Source organism: Tupaia chinensis, unplaced genomic scaffold, assembly GCF_000334495.1.
Source record: "Tupaia chinensis unplaced genomic scaffold, TupChi_1.0 Scaffold000315_1, whole genome shotgun sequence".
Classification (NCBI taxonomy): Eukaryota; Metazoa; Chordata; class Mammalia; order Scandentia; family Tupaiidae; genus Tupaia; species Tupaia belangeri.
Window position 1 is genome coordinate 2,457,688 of NW_006159808.1, and position 22,444 is coordinate 2,480,131.

At 41.9% G+C, this 22,444-nt stretch overlaps 1 long non-coding RNA gene across 3 annotated transcripts in view; it reads left to right on the forward strand.

Moving 5' to 3' along the window:
- LOC102474524 (uncharacterized) overlaps positions 1-16,915 on the forward strand; it is a 36,290-nt gene extending 19,375 nt beyond the window's left edge. Inside the window, exons 3-6 of one of the 3 annotated variants that reach the window (XR_003549809.1) lie at positions 5,465-5,588; positions 5,686-5,820; positions 7,431-7,486; positions 15,907-16,915. This is a non-coding gene — a long non-coding RNA (uncharacterized LOC102474524). Of the gene's footprint in view, positions 1-5,464; positions 5,589-5,685; positions 5,821-7,430; positions 7,691-15,906 lie in introns of those variants that run through there. The other 2 variants (XR_003549807.1, XR_003549808.1) reach the window with 2 other exon arrangements.
- Positions 16,916-22,444: the final 5,529 nt, after the last annotated feature.

Below are 22,444 nucleotides of genomic sequence, written 5' to 3' on the forward strand. Positions count from 1 at the left end.
AGGAATACCTGTAATTACCCACAGAAATGATGACTAAATGATTTGCCCTTAAGGGGTTGGATTACTTCTGAAGGGAGGCGGCTGTGTTTGCTATGCTCAAGAAGGAAGGCATGTTCACACACAGGGAAACGCTAGCCAGTGTGTCTGGATAACACAGTTTTGAAAAATCCTCATAAACAGGTTATGGCTCTTTACCGCACGGAGGTTCAACAAGCCCAACACAAGAGGCCTGCTTGACAGCCGAACTACCCCTCGCAACACATGCACGTACTCGACTTTCTCAACCAGTTCCTCAAACACATTAAGTACCAGATAATAATCTAGCGTGAGCCAGATCTGGTGTTTATTTTCCTTTAAATCCATCCTGAACCCCCCACAAACAGGAAAGAGTTCTAAGGGCTCTGGAAGATACCTGACGCCAGCCCCTAAACAACCAGCAGACTCTCTGAAGGATAATCCCACCACAAAAACAAACGACTTTTGTTTTTTTTACATCAGACATATAAGATGATGGAAATGGCATGCCCTGCTCCCATAACCAGTCATCCCAAAGAAACGGGCTTGTTTGTAAACAGCTTTGTTCGTTAAGAGATGTTCGAAGGCAAACAAGTTTCAAGTCTACGTTAGAACCTGTCATGTCATGCAATTTAAAAGAATCCCATAACTGTCGTTATTTTTACCTTAATTGTACAGTTCACACTCGTTACTCCAGGCAGAAGGTTCCTGAGCATCACCTAGCACATTATAAAACTCTAATCCGACACCCCTCCATCTAGACGCCAGGTGTTTGTCCTAATACTCAGACTCCAGAGAGCAAGGCCGCTCTGTAGCACATCATGGCTGAGAAGGCCATGCCCACCTCCTCCCCCACACGGTAAGGGGAAGTCCTGGCTGTATGTATTATATCATCCTAACAGATCAGTACCCTTCGTAAAGAAGCCAGCACTCATCAAAAGAGGTGCTCATTCCGTGTAGCACAGACAGGGTTGTAGCTATTCGGGGGCAATATCATCAAAAAGACCTATTTTGGGGTAAACCCATGAAATCAGTTGCAAGGACAGCTACAGTGGTGCAACCACAGCACAGCTCTCTGAGACGCTGAGGCCACGTGGGGAGGTCCCAGGCTTGCACCAGTGATCTTGTGGCACGTGCAGGTCACACACATGCGCCCATAATCATGGCTGACAGGCTATGGGGGGTGGTGTATGGAGACCATGTTGGGGGTGCCTGTGTATGTGTGTCAAGTGGAATAAACAAATTGTTTCAAAAAATCACATGATAAAAAAAAAACTCATGTAAATGTTCTTTCCTAGACAAAGTATATTTAATTGCCCACGCTAATTCACCTGAATACTTCCTGAAGCTAATGTCAGTAAAACAAAGTTGTCTTGTTTTATTTCCTCACCTAGTACCCTAAAACATAGTATCAGAAAGTATATTGAGTCAAAGGTGGGAAATTCTGGCTCTACAGCTAAGTGTTTCTCCATATTTGGCATTCTCTTTAAGAGTCTAGGAGCTTATGGGAATCAGCAGTTAGCATAATGGCTATGTCGCTGGACTCCCATGTAGTCGACTGCGGTTCGCATCCTGGACCCGGAAGCTTAAAAACCCACTGGGCACGTGTGCGTGCGTGCCCAAGATCCCAAGAGGAGAATGGAGGAAAAGGGATTGCGGCGTGACCATCCCCCCGGGGGGTGATTTCTTGCTTTCTGTCTCTATGTCTCTCTCTGTCTGGCGAGCGCACGCGCCCTACAGTGAAAATCTCTCCAAAAAAAAAAAAAAAAAGTCTAGGAGCTTAATAAACACAAAGTAAAACCGAAGATATGGTAGTGATGTCTACTTTATATATTTGGTCATAATTCTACCATTTTAATTAGAATCCCCTGTATCTAAAACACTCCCTTTTACTTACTGAAAGACATTTTAGTGTGGTTTATGTGTACTATCAAATAAAGAATATGTAACACTTTACACATTTATAAATGATTTACAAGGTCAGATGCTTTTAAAAGTCAGTGTGACAAGATTTAGTAGCATGCTAAATTATACCTTTGAATTCTATTATTTAAGTCAGACTAAGTTATATTTCTGGATTGTTAGGCAACTGCTAAAAACCACAGAGAAACTGAAGAACCGCTGTATGTGTGTGATTGGTAATGGTGTTTTTGACAATTTATTAGAAGGATTAAAGTAAAGGAGATATACCATCAGCGTAGATTTGTAAATCATGCCATCATAAGACTTAAGATAATTAAAAACCAAATGAAAGATTTAAAAAAAAAAAAAAGAGTCTAGGAGCTTAGGGACCAGCAGATGGCATAATGGCTATGTTGCTGGACTCCCATGTAGTCAACCACGGTTCAAGTCCCAGACCTGGTGGCTTAAACTCACGCCAGGCATCTGTACGTGCATGCCCAAAATCCCGAGAGGAGAACAGAGAAGAAGGGATTGCGGCGTGACCATCCCCCCTGGGAAGTGGTTTCTCCCTTTCTGTCTCTCTGTGTCTTTCGGGCAAGTGCACCCACCCTATAGCAAAAAAGTCTAAAAAAAAAATAAAAATAAAAAAAGAGTCTAGGAGTTGGGAACCAGCAGTTAGCGTAATGGCTATGTCGCTGGACTCCCACGTAGTCGACCGCGGTTCGTGTCCTGGACCCGGTGGCTTAAAACTCACGCCGGGCGCGTGTGCGTGCGTGCCCAAGATCCCGAGAGGAGAATGGAGGAGAAGGGATTGCAGCGTGACCATCCCCCCTGGGGGGTGATTTCCTGCTTTCTGTCTCTATGTCTCTCTCTGTCTGTCTGGCGAGCAAACGCGCCCTACAGTGAAAATCTCTCCCAAAAAAAAAAGAGTCTAGGAGTTTAAACAGTTCCCCAGGAAGGAAATGTAAGTTACACAGGAGGGAAAGGAGAAGGGAGGAAGAACCACCCAGTCTGTTCCACAGCAGGGAGATGTACGCCCACCATTGTATTCCCCTATGGATTTCTAACAAGCCCACCACAATCACCATCAGTTACAAGAACACACCTGTGCTTAACATTTCAAATAGTTTACTGAGAATCAAAGTAATCTGCACACCACAGAAACAAAAGGTAAAAAAAGTATACACAAGTGTTACAGTAGAGAAAAATCCCAATATAAGAAATAAAATTACTATGCAAGAAATTTAGATATGCAAATAGTTTGAGGTAGCCCACAGAAGTCATCCAGAAACACAGTCTTTAGAGATAGAGCTTTGCTCCCAAACTGGACATTCTGGACCTGCATTGCAGTGGGTAACCTCCAGCCATGAAAGTCCTATGTTTTGAGTGGAGATAGCAGGACACCCATGCCATGGTGACATAGGTCTGTGAGAACAATAGCAGAAGCCTGATAAATGTCTTCAGATGGCCGTTGAGGCCAGTAAAGAGCAGCAGATGTGTTTAAAACAATGTCACCAGTACAGCTGCTTCTGTTTCTGTCATTCCTTAAGCCTTGGTTCCTGCTGCTTAAATCAGTCTTCACAACAGTTGCACAATTTTACTTCTAGACTTGAAATGGCCATAGGGACTCGCCTTCCTGGTTTTCAGGCCTTAGTGAATCACCGCATGTTTGTGCTTTCCCACGGAGAGGAGCCTGGTGTGACTGAGACAAGTTCGGGCACAGCCGTCTCCTCCTTCGCAGGCTTGCCTCTGCGTCTATGTATCCTCCTCCGCCCCCTCCTTTGCGGATACGGAAACCACTCTAGATCGTACAGCTTTTACAGAATGGTGCTGATCGTGGTCATGCTTCTTACAGAGATCTAGAACCTCTTACAAAGTGATTTAGATCAACAGCATCTAAACATTCAACACTTTAACCAATTCACATAACCACTAAAAATTAGCACAAAGGGTTACCAAAATAAGATGGGGAACTCGCCGCCAGATCTGTGATGGGTCCCCATACGTGGAGTGCCCATTAAGGAGGAAAATACCTGGTTTAACTCTCAAAGGGTTTTTTCTGTTTTTGTTTTTGCTTTGTTTTGTTTTCGTAGCACTTTCCTTAAAAGGTTTTTTTCCTTTCTAAAATATTATAAACCATTAGATTTCGGACCTCAAAATCTATCATCATGGGTCAATGGTGACTGGCATTTAACAATAAGTTAAATACATTTTTAAGAAAAAGTCAAGTAAATGAACACTTTGAGCATTACATAGGACACGTAGGCAAATTCAGGGTATAAGGCTCCGACAGGGCTACCCTGCAGCCTAGTAGTTAAAACAGCCAGGTCCCACATGGCCAGCCACAGCTGACGCACCACCCTGGTGGCTTGGAAACCTTGCCTGGCACATTCACTTGCGTGTCCAGATTCCAAACAGGGTAGAGAACTGTAGGGGAAGGGACTGCAGCATGACCACACCCCTTCGGCAGCCTGTCTCTCTCTCTCATATACACACCCTCTAACAATTAAACGGGGGGAGGTCAGGAAGTATTCCAAAAGCCTTTCATTGCTGTTTTGTTACATTTGAACTGGAGAAACTGAGTACGCATGTTTGGAATCTGGACACACAAGTGAAGGGCACAGGGAAGGTCATGGTCTGCCAGGTTGTAGGGGACACTTGCATCCCCTGACCTCAAATCTTGAGGGAATTCTGAAGCCATATCGGCTACTCCAGAAGAGATCTGACATCTTGTGGCTATATACTGCTGTCATTTCTTACATTTTCCTGGTTATTTTGCTAAATAAATTGTCAAAGTCTCCCCTCTGTGAGGCCTATTTGAAAGTATTTTTTCTAAGATTAAAAGAGGAAAATCATTGGGACCAGCAGTTAGCGTAATGGCTATGTCGCTGGACTCCCACATAGTCGACCGCGGTTCGAGTCCCAGACCTGGTGGCTTAAACTCATGCCGGGCGCATGTGCGTGCGTGCCCAAGATCCCTAGAGGAGAATGGAGGAGAAGGGATTGCGGCATGGCCATCCCCCCTGGGGGGTGAGTTCTCACTCTATCTCTCTGTCTTTCTCTGGCTGATGAGCACACGTGCCCTATAGCAAAACCTCTCAAAAAAAAAAAAAAGAGGATAATCATGAAAATTGTATTAAGCACTATACAAGCTAAAATCCTAGAAATATTCTTTGGTTAATAGTAACCAACTGTAGATTTCTTAAATATTACTTATTTGTCAACAAAACCTAAATTTCTGAGCCTGCCAAAGGGGCCTTTCAGACTTTGCCGTCACTCCATTCTCCTCCTCCTCTGTGGAAGACTGAACTTCCCGCTGATCTGAATGACTGACCAGTTGTCCTGTTCCTGCTAGCAGGACCCAGCCATGTGGGAGAGCAATGTGTTCACCTCCAGGAAGTGAGGAACCATCATTCTAAGACAACAATCACAATGTTCTTTTGCTCTGCAAAACAGTCGCAACCAGGAGTGCCCTTCCCATGTGTCCTGCGGAAAGGGACAGATGTGGCTGGATGCGTTCCTTCCCTATCCCCTCTTCTTCCTGCAGGAATATGGTGCCTGGTGTCACCGGAGCCGTATTAAAGCCACAGAGCTTCTAGCAGAACAGGAAGAAGCCAGCAATGCAAGCACACAGAACGGAAAGCCAGGGAGCCCGAGTCCCTGACAGCCCTGTGAGCAATGAAAGCAATTGCTTTTTTTCTTGTCTCTTGCTTTGTAGGAAAAATTAAACCCATCTTTTTCTAAGCCAATGTTAGTCATGTTTTCCAGTAGCTGACGCCAAAGCGCTGTCTCCAGAAACTTCTGCTTCATGCCTGTAAGCCGTCCCATCGGGCAATTCATCATGGCCTCCAACGCTGCACAACTTGCCTATCTTCATATCTTCTGCACTTAACTTTGCATATGGTAAGTGTTTAACAAATATCATACAATGAAGGATGTGAACTGGTTGATGAGATTCTAAGTTTAAATACACAGTCCAGAAGCAGGTCAATCCACGAAAATATATTCACTGCATACCTGTGATGTGAAGACCCGATGCTATAAGTAAGGTAAATTTTGAGCTTTCGTCATTCTATCCATTCCCAAATGATAAACTCTTGTGCTTTGTTTTTGTAAAGAAACAGAAAGCCTTAATGTGAGTTTGATATATGGAGAGGTGATCCGAAGGACAGGAATCAGTCCCCTGTTGTGTATTCTAGAAAGTCTAGCTCTTGGCTGGCACTCAACCAGTATTAAATTATAATAATACTGCTGTGTGGTGTCGCTTAGGCTCCCTGACATTGTTACAACTTTCTACTGTTTTGGAAGGGTGTGAGAGCCTGTAATAAGACCCCCAGGTCTTATTAGGAATATGTTCTGCTCAAATAAAATGGGTTTCAAATTCTGTGTTGGTGTGATTCAACTGCAGCTTGTAACCTTTTACAAAATTTTTAAGAATCATAATACGGCTGTAAATGATTTCTTGCTTTCTGTCTCTCTGTCTCTGGCTCTCTGGCGAGTGCATGCGCCCTCTCAAAACAAAAAGGACAGCATGGGAATCCCTGTGGTGCTAGAAATGCTCTGCAGTATCTCAGCTGTGTCCCACTCAGTATCCTGGTGGTGAGGCACTCCTCTAGTTCTGTAAGATATTGCCATTAGCGGATGCTAAGTCTGGCATCTGACAGCAAGTGGATGAATATGGAAGCTTTAATGCTAAGTGAAGCAAGCCAGACTATGAAAGAGAGGCACCGTATGCCCCCACTTAATATATACCAAATACCTGCGCTCTGTGGTAGAAACTGAACGACTGGAAGGCATAAAAGCATGAGAGCAACTGTGGGTACCAGAGACAGTGTGGGAGGATGGAGGGCAATGGAGGATAAAAGGGAGGAAATCAGGGGAAAAAGAAACATTTAACAGACACAAAAATGGAAGGTGACCTGTTGATGATAACGTGTGTGGTAGTATCTTTGACTGGACTAATGTACAATGTATTCATGCTGGAGAAAAAAAAACAAAAGGATCTCTATATATTAATTATTACAACTGCAAACTGAGGGCATCATTTACCATCCAGCATCCATTACCTATCCTTGTAACAGCCTAATGTGTTTTTAGTCCACATGGTCAGGTGGTCAGGGCCAACCCAGAGCTTCATGGGCAGGCATGTAATTCAGACCTGATCAGTGAACACAGTGATTGGGTCAGAAATGGTCATGCCATTCACACTGGTGCAATAATACTCAACCGAGCAGTTTTATTGAACTAGGAGGGGAGAAGAAGCTCTCCGTACTGAGGTTGCTAAGTTTTGTCTGATGAAAAGATCCAACCAACAGGACCCACCATGTCAAGCATAGCAGTCAGAGATCAAAGCTAGGGCACAAAAAAGCAAAGCCGAAAACTGGAGAGACAGGTCATGATGACAAAGTTTGTGTTCCTGGATTTAATTGTGTCTGAAGCTAGTAAACCCCCAGGGCTTTTCATTTATAGGAATCCAAAATATCCTTTGGGTTTATGGGTTTTTTTTTTTTAAGTTTAATTTCAGAGGAATTTTTGTGAAGATCAGACTCACATTCGGTACAAAACACAGGTAAGTATTTCTGTAAATAATGTTGTAAAGTTTGAAATACTTCGTATCTTAACAAAACATTTTATTATTCTACCAGTAAGAACTTTGTTTTGGGCTTTCATTTCTTAAGTTTAAAGTTGATTCTCCTTTTCTGATCTTAGTGTCCAACTAATTTTCTTGGACAACCAAAATGTTTTAAATATATGTTACATTTTTATTTTTGCTCATTTTTCTGTTGGAATGTACTTTCTTATTGATTTGTAAGAAATCTTTGTATATTAAGAACAGTAGGCCTCTATCTCTTACATACATGGAAAATGCTTTTCTCTCACTGGTCATTTGTCTTTCAACCTCACTTAATGTGTTCATTATATACAGAAGTATTTAATTTTTTGTAATTACATTTTGAACTTTGTTTTTTATGTCTCAATCCTTTCTGTCATGCTTAGAAAGGTTTCCCTTACCTCAACATTATGTTTAAAATATGCCCATATTTTCTTCTATTACTTTTATAGTCCTTTTTAAACATGCATCACTAACGTGAAGAATACTATAGGAAGTACATTTTACCCCCAGACAGCCAACAATTGAACAAACGCTTATTCACTATTATAGTTTTTCCCTGAGGATTCGAGGTGCTCACGTCCTCATGTGCTAAATTTCTGTATCTAGCTGCGTCTGAGCGTAGACATTTTCTTTCTTAACCTTCCGTTTCTCAGCTAGTGCCATATTGTTTTAATTTCCGTAGTTTTATGATGCATTTAACATCTGGTAAGGCAATGATCCTTCTTAATATTTTTGTTTTTCAAAATTCTTCCAGCTGTTCTTGCATGTTTATTTTCACAGTGGAACTTAGGAACATTTTGTCAAGTTTTTTACCACTTTCACTACAAATGGAAATTTTGATTGATATTACAATATATACAGAGTAAATTTAAACAGACTTGACATCTTCTTAAAAATTTAAGATGACTTTTTCTAAGGTATGTCTCTCCATTTCTTTAAGTGTGTTGTCATGGTCTTGAATCTTTTGTCATACCGTCATGTAGAATGTTATCATTCTATTCATCTAGTCCCAGAATATTTCTTAAGACTGTTTCTAGATTTTAGATGTTATTTAGTTATACATATAAATTGAATCCCTTCCCTTCATGTTTTCTATATAAGAACATAGTATAAAAAGCTATTAATTTCATTTATACTATAATCATCTACCTTATTAAATAACTTTTTCTCCAAAAATTTTATAAGTGTGTAAAATATATAATTTTAAAAATGTTTTCAAAGATCAGCTGATTCAAAATAGTTCAGGAAACAACTGGATGATTAGTATAATTTAAATTTTTTTTAAGTGATCTTGGGTTTAAAATGCACACACAAACACAAATGTATACATGAGAATGCTCTGGATTAGGGCAAGTTTTAAATATTATTGGTCTCATACAGCACCCATTGTTTTCAGAGGTCTTCCTCTGCAGGACTACCTTTGTTCTCCAATAAGACCACTCACTTTCCTAGGGATTGCTCCAAACAACCACTCTTTTTTAGTGATCTTCAAAATCAAACATCCCAATTTAAAAATCAGAAAAGAAAAAGCATATCATTCGATGCTTCTGTTACATTTTCTTTTAGCAGTTCATAGCATACGATTAACAATGTATACAAACTTGGCTCTATGGAGACCAGCAGATGTCATAATGGTTATGTCACTGGACTCCCACATAGGCTACCATGGTTCAAATTCTAGACCTAGAGGCTTAAACTCATGCCAGGCATGTGTGCATGCGTGCCTAAGATCCCGAGAGGAGAATGGAGAAGGGATTGCACTGTGGCCATCCCCCTAGGGGGTGATTTTTCAATTTCTGTCTCTCTGTCTTTCTGGTGAGTGCACATGTCCTATACCAAAAACCTTTCAAAAAAAAAAAAAAAAAAAAAAAAAACTTGGCTCTGTGATTTTGTGTTTCAATAATGACTGAAATTCATTAAGCTCTATCTTCCTGGTGGATGTTCTGTCTGCTGAACATCCAGCAGATTCTTTTTATTAGAAATATGATTTGATCTGCAATGTCCTAGAACATGTTTTTCCAGCTATTTGGCTTCAAGCTTATGCTAATTACCAGGCATTATCTCGCAACTTCTCTGCTACATAAGAACATTAAAATCTCACCTCTCCTAGAAGCTTTCCTTGAGGATGAACCAATGGAATTCTCACAGTATTCCCTGCAGGAATATACTCAAGTGATAAGAGTTTTCTTAACCCTTATTTAATAAACTTTATTTTCCATATGTCTTATCTCCCTACACCACTTAAAATTTTCTTTAGAGGAGTAAGGAGGAATTAGTATTTTTGAGCTCCCACAAATTACCAGACTGGTCTAATTGCTTTGAACACAGTTTCTCACGGTAAATATTAGTTCTCACTGCCAGTCGTATCTCCTAAGACAGATACTCCCATGTGTAGCAAATAATAGATGCTTGTTACTTATACAACTGCACAATGATCAGAGTATTTCATTCTGAAATAATTTTTATCTAATGAAACAATACTTTTTTATTTTTATTTTAATTTCTAGTTCTTTTATACATTTGATCATGTTGTTTAGCTTGCAAAATGAATATTCCAAAATGTATACATTTCTCCCCAGTCCAGTTGATAATACCATAAAGTTATCTTCAACAGATAATACCCCATTTCTTTGTCCCATTAATGCTTTGCCTCTCTATTTTTTTTTAAATGTCCTTCCTCTGACTCTGCTCCTTCACTCACTCTCTTGCCACACTATATCTGGTATTTACAACAATTTATTGTGTTTCTATATCCTTTAGTCATTCAGTTGCAGTCATAAAGTGCGGACACTCAGTATATATTAAGTGAGGACATACAATGTCTCTCCTTCATAGCCTGGCTTGCTTCATTTAGTAGTAAATCTTCCATATTCACCCACGTTCTGTCAAAAATGGCTGAGTAGTATTCCATAGAGTATATGTGACATACGTTTTCAATCCATTCATCTGTCATGGGCATTTGGTTGGTTCCATGTCTTAGCAATTGTGAAAAAATGCCATGATAAACATCAATGTGCAAGCACTTTTCTGATTTAAGAATTCTTCTGTCCTTTGGGTGGATACTCAAGAGTGGAATTGCTGGATCATATGGTAGTTCTATTTGAAAGTCTTTGAGGAACCTACAAATTGTTCTCCACAGTGGCTGGACCAATTTACATTCCCACCAGTAGTGTAAGAGAGTTCCCCTTTCACCACACCCCTGCCAACACTTATCATTTTTTTTAATCTTATTCTGAGTGAGGTTAGGTGGTATTGTTGTTTTGATCTGCATTTCCCTTGCAATGAGGGATGTTGAACATTTTTCCATATGCCTATTGTCTATTCATATGACATCCTTAGTGTTTTTTTCATCTCATTCTCCCATCTTTTAATAGGGTTGATCATCTTTTTTCAGAAAAGTTGCTTGAGTTCCTTGTGTATTCTGGTTATCAGACCCTTATCAGATGCATAGTTTACAAAAATATTTTCCCATTCTGAGGGCTGTCAATTCACACTAATTACTGTATTTTTAACCATGCAAAAACTTCTTAGTCTGATATAATCCCACTTGTCTATTTGGGGGATTATTGACTGTGCTTTGGGGGTCTTAAGAAGTCTTTGCCTACCCCAGTATCTCCCAGAGTTTCCCCAGTGTTTTCTAGGAGCAGTTTTATAGTTTGAGGTCTTAGGTTTAGATCTTTGATCCACGTTGAGTTGACTTTTTTCACTTGTGAGGGGTAAGGGTTTAGATCCATCTTTTTGCAAATGGACATCCAGTTATTCCAGCACCATTTTCTGAAGAGGTTTTCCTTTTCCCATTGGATTGACTGGTACCCTTTGTCAAAAATCAGTTGACTTTATGTTTGGGGATTTATTTCTGGGGACTCTATTCTGTTCCATTGGTCCACCTGTCTGTTTCTGTGCCGGTACCATACTGTTTTGATTACCACAGCTTTGTAGTATATTTTGGGGTCTGGGAGTGAGGTGTCACCTATTCTACTCTTCTTGTGCAGGATTACTTTGGCAATACAAGATCTTTTAAGATTTCAGACAAATTTTATGATTGTCTTTTCTAGATGTGTGAAGAATGTGTCTGATACTTTTATTGGGATTGCATTAAATATGTAAATTAATTTGGGTAGAATTGCCATTTTGATTATATGAATTCTTCCAGTCCAGGAACATGGGACATCCTTCCACTTTTTTTGTGTCATTTTCAATTTCTCTTTTTAGCTTCTCATAGTTTTCCTTGTGGAGGTCTTTAACTTCTTTGGTTAGAATTATTCCTAGGTATCTTATACTTTTTATGGCTATGGTAAATGGAACTACTTTTTTCAGTTCTACCTCAGTCTGCCCGCTGTTCATATATAGAATGCTATGGATTTCTGTATGTTGATTTTGTATCCTGCAACTTTACTGTATTCATGTATTACTTCCAGAAATTTTTTCATGGAAACCATTGGGTCTTCTATGTATACAATCATGTCATCTGTGAATAGAGAGAGTTTCACCTCTTCTTTTCATATTTGAATGTATTTTATTTTTTCCTCTTTTCTGATTGAATTGGTGAGGACTTCCAGTATGATACTGAAAAGGAGTGGAGAAAGTGAGCATCCTTGTCTTGTACCAGTTTATAGTGGAAAAGCTTTCAGCTTTTCTCCATTCAGAAAGATGTTCCCTTTAGGTTTTTCATAGATAGCTTTTATTGTGTTGAGAAATGACCCTTCTATGCCAATATTGCTGAGAGTCTTGATCATGAAGGGATTTTTTTGAGAGGTTTTTGCTATAGAGCGCGTGCACTCGCCAGAAAGACAGAGAGACAGAAAGCGAGAAATCACCCCCCGGGGGTGTGGCCACACCACACACCACAATCCCTTCTCCTCCATTCTCCTCTCAGAATCTTGGGCACTCACACATGCACACACACCCAGCATGAGTTTAAGCCACTGTGTCTGGGACTCAAACCGCGGTCGGCTACATGGGAGTCCAGCAACATAGCCATTACGCCAACAGCTGGTCCTGGGATGCTGTATCTTATCAAATGTTTTTTCTGCATCAATTTATATGATAATATGGTTTTTATCTTTCTTCCTGTTAATATGGTGTATTACATTTTTGGTTTTGTGTACGTTGAACCAACCTTGCATTTCTGGAATAAAGCCTACCTGATCATGATGTATAATCTTTTTATAAGTTGTTGGATACGATTTGCTAGTATCTTGTTGAGAACCTTTGTGTCTATATTCATCAGAGATATTGGTCTATAGGTTTTCTTCCTTGTCCTATCCTTATGTGTTTTAAGGATAAGGGTGATGGAGGCTTCATAGAATGAATTACAGAGAGATTCACCCTTTTAGATCTCTAGAAATAACTTGAGCAGAATGGGGGTTAACTCTTCCGTGAAAGTTTTGTAGAATTCAGAGGTGAAGCCATTAGGGCCAGGGATGTTCTTTGTTGGGAGGTTATTTATTACTGATTCAATTTCCTGGCTTGTTATCAGCCTATTCAGACTTTCTATATCCTCCTGGCTCAATCTTGGTAGATTATATGTGCCCAGGAAATTGTCCATCTTATCCAGATTGTCTTGTTTCTTGGCTTATAGAATCTATGGATTCTGTGCCTTTGAATCTGTAGAGGCTTACCTGTGCCCTATCATGTGACCAATCTTCAAAAAGGTTCCATGTGGGGCTGAGGAAAAAGTGTATCTCATGGATTTTGGGTGGAAAGGTCTATAGATGTCTGTTAAGTCCATTTAATTTTTGGTATCATTTAGATCCTTTATCTCTTTACCTATTTTTTGTCTAGATGATGTGTCCAGAGGGGATAGTGGGGTGTTGAGGTCTCCAACAATTAGTGTGTTGCAGTCTATCCCTCCTTTTAGATATAACAATCTTTACTTCACGTATTTGGGTGCTCCTGTGTTAGGTGCACAGATATTTATAAGCGTTATATCTTCTTGATTGATTGACCCTTTTACTACAATACAGTGTCCTTCTTTGTATCTTCAAACAGTTTTTGTTTTAAAGGCTATTCTGTCAGAAATTAGTATCGCAATTACAGTTCTTTTTTGGTTCCCATCTGCATGAAAACCTTTTTACAACCCTTCACTTTTAGTCTATGTATGTCTTTATCCATGAGGTGGGTTTTCCTGTAAGCAATAGATAGAGGGTTTCTGTTTTTTTATCCATTCAGCCAGTCTGTGTCTCTTGAGAGAATTCAATCCATTCACATTCAATGTTATTATTGATATTTCTGGAATTATCCCAACATTTAAGATTGTCTTGTTTGCTTTTTGTTCCTTTATTTCTGTTTCTTGAAGAGCTGGCCTGGTGTTGGCAAATTCTTTCAGATTTTGTTTGGGAAGATTTTAATCTTTTTTTTCCCATATGAAGGATAATCTTGCAGGATATAGTAATCTTGGTTGAAATTGTTTCTCCCTTAACACTTCAAATATGTCTTCCCATTCTTCCCTTGCTTGCATTGTTTCCATTGAGAGGTCCAGTGTTAGCCTGATGGGATGGCCTTTGTAAGTCATGTGTCATTTCCCTCTTGCCAGTTTTAGTATCTTGTCTTTATCTGTGGTCTTTGCCAGTCTGGCTAAGATGTGCCTTTGTGTGGATCTTCTTGGGTTGATTCTATTTGGGGTCCTTTGTATTTCTTGGATCTGGATGTTTAAATGCCTCTCTAGAGTTGGGAAATTCTCTGCCAGGATCTCACAAAATAGATTTTCCCTGCCCTTATTGGTTTTTTCACCTTCTGGGATACCAATTATTCGGATGTTTGGGTGTCTAATGGAACCTATATTTCTCATATATTATCCTCATTTTTTTCCCTCTATCTTTTTGTTGTTTTTTTTCTAAGTCAGAGGTTTTATCTTCTATGTCGGAGTTTCGATCTTCAGCATGGTCTAATCAACTTTTCATACTTTCAAGAGAGTTTTCGATTTCCTGTATTACAGACTTCATCTCTAATAGTTCCATCTGATTCTTTCTTAGAGTGTCCATTTCTTCTTTCATATCATGGAAGGACTTCCTAATCTCCTGTAATTCATTGTCTCTTTTCTGTTTGAACTCATAGAATTTTGTCACCATGAATGTTCTAAATTCTTTCTCTGACATTTTAGTAACTTCCTCTGTTGTTTTGAGAAATGGAGGGGAGTTACTGTGTTCTTTTGATGGAGACACATTTTTTGATTTATTCATACCTGAGGCTCTTCTACTTCTAGCCATTCGAATACCTTTTAGGAGAATGTTTCCTCGACTAGGAGCAAGTGTGCTTCCCTTTTGCTGTAAACTGATGTGTGTGCCTAAGTCTCTCTTCTGTTGGGTCTAGCAATGTGATCTTGGGAGGAGTATTCTTTTCAGGTGTCTGAAGAGAAATATCTCCTTTATCACAAGTAGTTCAGTAAGAGAAAAGATCCCAGGGAGCCTTACAATACTAGGCATTTCAGAACTGGGATTCTAGACCTCTCTAATCCCTCTGGAAGGGCAGAGAATGAGGATAAGAGGGAAGAAAGTATAAAGGAAAATAAAGAAAAAGTCACATGGCATGTGATTTCGCCACAGGGCTGGAGGTGGAACTGGGGCTCTGCTAAGGATTGGAGGCCAGTCTGTGGGACAAGGAGGAGTGGGAAATCAAGGAAAGAAAGAAGAGGGAAAAAACAAACAAACAAACAAACAAAACACCACCTACCTTTCTGAAGGAGAGTGCTATGGGCTGGGGAGAGCTAGCTGGAGCTGGCTAGGCTGGGCTGGGGCTGGGGCCCTGCCTCAGCGTGCCTTGCTGGCTACAGGGCTAGGGATTGAACTCCAAACAATATTTTCTTAACCTGACTGTAAGCTGCCAATTTACCAATCAACATTTATTGTTAATCATAAAACATAAGATAGTTGGTTTCAAAAATTACAAAAAGTCAGTCAGTTGTTTTTAGTGCTGTATTTTCTCAGGTAAATGTCTAGAAGATTCATTTGGTCTTTTATAGTGTTCTTTTGATCAATAATCATTTAATAACATTAGCCACATTCATTCTGTCTAATTTTGCTAAGGAGTTACAGATTAGCTTACATCTGAGTCCCAAATGTATAGGTCAAAAATCCTTCGTGTGTCCATAGAGTGAGACTAAAAATGGCACCCTTTACTGAGCAGCTATTACATGGCAGGTGCGGAGCCAAGTGCCTACTTCTGTCATTCCATTTAATTACCATGCTACCACTAGGCAGGTGCTATTACTATCTTCATTTTAATGATGACCACGCTAAGGCTGAGGGGAGTGAAGTCAGATAACATAAGCCTGAATGGACTCATCCTTCTACACACACAAGGGAAGAACCTAAGAGCCACGTCTCACTGGTGGCAGGCGAGAATTATCTACCTAAAATTATCTGCCTTCCTAATAGACTTTATAGGACATCAGGGAATGTCTGTGGGGAGCTGTTGTGACTGCCAACAAAAGAGACGACAGTGACCACCAGCTGCCCCTGGAAACACCCTTCCAGTGTATGTTAGCATCTCACTGCACTGCACACCAGCCTGTGGCCTCACCGCCATCCTCCTCTCAGAGAGGAAGCCCTCCAGGTCCAGCGTCCCCACTGCTTAACTCAAGTTCACAGACACAGCGGCAGATGGAAAAATTGTCCCAGAGTGCCACAGTCATGGCTTCTTGGAGGTTTACCTGACCCTCAGGGCAGTGTGGCTGTCTCCGTGTTAAAGGAACTTCTGATCTCTATGCATTATGAAATAAGCCTCTCTTAGTATATTTCTGCATGCGCCCTGTTTTTCAAGCCGGATATCAACAGAATGTCAACCAAACCAGTTAAAACATTTCAAACTCTGTACATGAGTTTTAGTGCATTTGACATTCTGAAAAACTCTTAGAGGGGGTATTCAAGATGGAAAAGGTGTATTATGGAAAAAACTATGCATGAATTCCAATTTTCTGTACCAAAATTATTTATGCTTTAGTTTCATTTTTTCATAAATGTTTTGAAGTTTTATAAAATTAGTTACTTGAAAATTATGTAAACATATAAATTGTTTTCACCTGATTATTTTGTATGATCCCAACACACCACTCACCATGGACCAGTTCTTCGAAAGGTTCCAGTGGCTTTCCAAGCACTCCTGCGTGCTCTACAAAGCCTTAGCTGTTTTGGCCCTGTGTTCATGGCAAATACAGCTGTGCTCCCCTTCTGGCCTCGGACTCCCACACAGACTAGGGGACAAGGAACTGGTTGGGGTCGTTGGGCTATGTATCTATTAAATCACTAAACCTGTAATAAGGTAGGAGTTCTGTGTTTTCCTAGATTCTGTAAGTGTCTGTCTGACATCCATTCATCACAGGCCCAATTATATTAGCTACATGTTCTTATTTACTGTAATTTTTTCCCCATAAGGTGTGTACACTCACCCGAGGTGGGGGTGGGGGGGGTGGGGGAATCGCCTTCTAGGGGACAGCCATGCCACAATCCCTTCTCCTCCAATCTCTTCAGGATTTGGAGCATGCACGCATATGCACCTGGCATGATTTTCAAGCTGCAGGGTCCAGGACTCAAGCCACACAGTCAACCATGTGGGATCCAGTGCCTTAACCTCCACATCACCTGCTGGCCCATTTGCTGTATTAGTAATGCTCTGGCATTTGGGGGCCTTACAGACCTGGGGAAAGACTACCCTTTCTAGGACTCACCAGTTCTGGAGAGAGCAAAGAATATGGCTAAGAGGGCCTCCCGTCCCAGCCAGCCGACCCCATGCCTCTCTTCAACCTGTTTTTCTCTCTCTCACAACCCGAACCAGCATTTCCCCTGCCCTAAATCACCCCAGTTCCCCAGCAACTAGAGCCTAAAGCCCACTGAAATTATCAAGCTGGCCAATGCTAAACTATTTTCTCTGCCATGCCTTGCCATGCCCACGTAACCCCAGGGAAGGCTGTCGTCTAGATTCTCCGTCTGTTCTCATCTTCTGCTTCTGGGCACATCAGTGCTTTCCCCTGCGGCCACACAGCATGCGGTGCTTCCCTCTCTGGGCCCTAGGAGCACACCGTCATAAACTCTCCCAAGCCTCACTTACGTTCTCTGGCACTGCACTGGCTTTACCATGCCCCAGCCAACACCACAGCGAGAACCATGTTTACCTCATTCTGGGGCAGTGGCGCCAAGGCACAGAGAGCTTAAACGATCAGCCCAAGATAAAATGACAAGCAGGCTTCCAGGGCAAGCAAGCTGCTCCAGAGAGCACAGACAGCGGGGCACTACTGTGTTCCCTGCCCCTCTCCACAGGCCCCATGGCTTTCCAGCCTCTGCTGCACCCAGAATAGTGCTGTGTGATTTTCTACAGTCAGCAGTGGGCTACAAACCTACTTGCAGTGGTGCACCGTGTTCTCAAAAACCAGCAGTCGTAGACTTCAGTGCTTCAGTTGACGGTCTACTCAGGTTTGCTACCACAGATTCTAGCTGGATTTTAAATTTTGCCCAGATTTCTCATTTCTAACTTTTAGATTGCCTTTTTATTTTCTTTCTACAAAATGCATGTGCTTGACAGAGAGAGACAGAGAGGGCCAGGAGAAAGCACCTCCCATGGGGCATGGTCAATGTCGCAATCCTTTCTCCTTCGTTTTGAGACAAAAATACCCTGCAACATACACACACACACACACACACACACACACACAAACACACGGAACAGTCACACCCCAATCCTTTCTCTTCCATTTCTCCCTCCCTTAAGGATTTTGGACTCACACACATGCATCCAAGCATATTTTTCAAACTGCTAGGCCTAGGTCTTGAACTGCAGGGAAAGCCGTATGGAATCCAGCTACTTTATCCATCCGGCCACAGGCTAGCCCATCTAGCCTCTAAATTTCTACACCCTTGTCTATTCCGTTGTCTCCCTAGTTATCTGGCCAGAAATATCTCTCCGTGTTCTTGCCCAACACTAACACAAATCTAGTCCGTCGATTGTAATGTCTATAGAGGAAGGAAGAAGTCAAGCAGACCACACGCAAAGTGCTTTCGCACAGACAGGCACTGGGATGTTTGGGGGGGTAAGAGCTGTCCTTTACCCACATTGAGGTCACCTGGACATTAAAATGCCAGCATTTCTACACCCACCATCAACACACTCAGATGAGAGGAAGGGATTCAAGGGGAAAAAGAAAGACGCAAAACATTGCTGAATTCCCACATAGGCGACCATCGTTTGAGTCCTGGACCCAGTGGCTTAAAATGCACGCCAGGCACATGTGCATGTGTGCCCAAGATCACAAGAGGAGAATGAAGATGAGATTGCAGCATGACCATCCCCCCGAGGGGTAATTTCTTGCTTTATTTCTCTCTGTCTCTGGTGAGTTCATGCACCCTATAGTAAAAAAAAACTCTCTCGAAATAAAAAAAAAGGAAAATGATCTGTTGATAACATGTATGATAATATCTTTGGACTAATACACAGTGTATTTATCCTGGAAAATTCATTTCAGATGAATATTATAATGTAATTATATGCAGTGACTATATATTTAAAAAGAACATTTGAGATCAAATAAATTAATTTAATAAAAACAAACTCACTCCCGGGATTTGTGCTCTATTTAAGTAAGCTAATCTAGGGAACCAGCAGTTAGCGTAATGGCTATGTCGCTGGACTCCCACGTAGTCGACCGTGGTTTGCATCCCGGACCTGGTGGCTTAAAACTTACGCCGGGCGCGTGTGCGTGTGTGCCCAAGAACCCGAGAGGAGAATGGAAGAGAAGGGATTGCGGCTTGACCATCCCACCTGGGGGGTGATTTCTCGCTTTCTGTCTCTATGTCTCTCTCTGTCTGGTGAGCGCACACGCTCTATAGCAAAAACCTCTCAAAAAAAAAAAAAGTAAGCTAATCTAATATAATGAAGTGAGATATTATAGCCCCAAGATTTGGTAAAGAAGAAACCAGGACAGAGGTGATCAGCAGTAGATTGGGTCAGTTCACCCAGAGAAATAGACCTCTGTGTGATCCCAGACCTCTGAGTAACCCCCACACCCATCAGTAGACCTTAGATGAACTCACCCTCCCCAGGACACATACAAGGGACTTTTAGATAAGAATTCCCATGTTTGACCTCGATCAAGATCAGGAGTCGGGTGAGAACGGTTTCTGGCTAATGGATGTACAGCTGCTTACAGGGATCAGTTTTGCCTTCTGTATATTCAGCTTTAGTGCTAATAAGAAAATGTGTATTTCTAATAAATGTTTGCCAGTGCCAGTGGAAAGATAGAGTCTGCTCAAGAAAACTGCCAACGTTGTAGTTTCGTGCTTCCAAGAAGAGCTAGAATCACACCCTCCAGTTCCCCGTGCACCCTCTGCATGCTCCGAACCAGGCAGACGCACAGACAACCGAGCGGAGTGAAACAAGGAGCTGCGTAACCGGCTCCCCTTCAATACTCTTTCAGACATGCAGAGAATGGAGAGCTTTCATTAGGGCGGCAGAGAGCAGTTCATGCCTGGGTGCAGCGTATTTTGGGGACCTCTAAGAAAGGTAGGCTGGCCAAAGCCTTGACAAAGCATTGTGTTCAGACCCAGGGCTTGCCAGCCCCCAGCCCCCCAGCCCCAGGTGTCTATGCAGGCTTGACCCTGCTCCCCTCATGGCCACCCTTCTCCTCCAGTCCCCAAGTCTCAGGTGGTGAACACTCAGGGGCAGGACTCGGAGTTCCTTCCTGGACCACCTTCTCCCTCTGTCTCAACTACCAGGGTTTAGCAGGGAGAAGCAGAAATTCTGAGTCCGACTTCTGTATATTATCCTGATAGATCATCCCAAAGCGTACACTCAGGGAAAATAGTCATAAAAACCCAATTTTCCATCCCTAGAAACATCAACCCAGCCCTACTAGCAGATCATGTGATCCTAATCTTAACTGACAATTTCGCAACTAATTCCAGACTCAGAATTTATGGGGTAGGAGTCATAATCTCCACCTCTTCAAACTTTAACACAGCATTGGCAAAAGGACCAAAAATAAAAAATATAAAAACATAAAACGTGTAACACCTGTGCGGTGTGTGGTTATACTAAAGAAAAAAAAACTCATCCAACCTAAGTGTCACTGCGTCCAAAGTTTACTTCCTGGTAACAGTGGGTGGAGCCACACACCTTCATTCTGCAAGAATTTCACTTCATTGTTGAGCCCTCAGAATCTACAGCAAAAATCTCGCTCAAAAACAAACAAACAAACAGATTCCCCGTCCCAGCACAGACAACACGCACCACACTAGCGCCACATCTTAGGTGGAAAACAACCCAATGATGGGTACCGACGAAAACCGTCTGTCATGAGGCATCACACTGTTGTTTCAGTAACAAGACAGGGACTGTTTCATGAAGCGTGCCTTGACAATAAACAGCAACAATAAAATTTACTCTTTTGGGCTCCACTGGACATTGGCCACACATCCAGAGCGCTGAAAATTAAAACTGGAAATCTTTCATTGTGAATGTACAAAAGAAAAAAAGGTAGAAATTTTTGAAGAAAGATCCAACTATATTTTGGTCATAATTTTTTTAAATGGGCTTATTCCCGATGCAAGTATGTAACCTGGCTGAGTGACTGCCAGTCACATGCATTCACTTGGCGTCTCTGCTGAACGGGATCGTGAGTTCTGAAACACCTGCGGGGCCGTGATGCTTCGGGAGGACGAATTCCAGGGGCTGTGGTTTATTACCCACAGCAAATGCCAGGAGGAATGAAGCATTTACCTGCCTAAGTACTGCCGCAGTATGTGCATCCCAAGCTTGAGGACACTGCTGTGCTCTGAAAATGTGTTGAAATTCTAACCCCCAAGGTGATGATATTAGGGGGTGGGCCTGGGAGGTGATTAGGTCCTAAGAACGAAGTCCTTATGAATGGAATTAGTGCCCTGTAAAAGAAGGAGCAGCCGGCAGCATTTTAGTTCAAGCCCTGGGTCTCATAGCTAATGCACGGCTCAAGTCCTGGACCCATCCACACATGTCAGATGCATGTGCGTGCCCAAAATTCCAAGAGGAGAATGAAGAAGAGATTGCAGCGGGCCACTTCTCCTGGGGGCTTCTTCTCACTTCCCCTCACTCTCTCTCAGTCAAGTGCATGTGCTCTCTAGCAAATTAAAATTTTTTTTTAAAAAGTATTGCACCTTGTAAAGATGTGCATTGAATATGTGTAAACCAGAAATCATAATTTCTAAAAATGAAAACAGAGCTCCACAGCCTTCCACCTTGAGAGCATGCCGCGAGAAGTGCCATCTCTCAACCTGGAAGTGGGCCCTCATGGAACGCCAATGTTTTGATCTTGGACTTCCTGCCTCCACAACTGTGGCAAATCAATTTGTCTGGTTTATAGGCCACACTGCTTGCGGCATTTGTTATAGCAGCTTGCATGAACTAAGACAGGCTATTGAGAAAAAAGTAAAATAAAATAACCAAAATTGGCAATGAGATCACAGAGAGGAACACAGGTCACTTCCGAAGGGATGAGTCCCGGATGGAACCAACCAACCCTTAACACGGCTTCTTCCCCTCCTCAGTGTGTGTCACCCACCTGGACCAGATGCTCCTGTGAGCGAGGGTGGCATGTGAGTCGCCACGCAAACCCAGCTGCACCTAGGCGAAGCTGTCTCTCCCCAGCCCACGTCATCTCTGAACGGGTCCCTGCCAGCTCTTCTCTCTCCTGCCTTCTAGCTTTTACTAATTTTGCTCTCAAAATAAGTTCTGGATGGGAATGGGGCAGTGATTTGCTCTTCACATTATTCGTGTTTTCCAGCATATTAAAAGTCCTTAGGTGCTTGCTGAATGACTTATTAAATAGCTTTTCTTGAGCTCCACAGTAAAAGGCAATAGACCTTTTGGGCTACGGCTAACATCTCAGAACTGGGTATGAATCCCAGCCCTACCACGTGGTAAAGGTGAGGCCTTGTCTACGTTGTCACACAT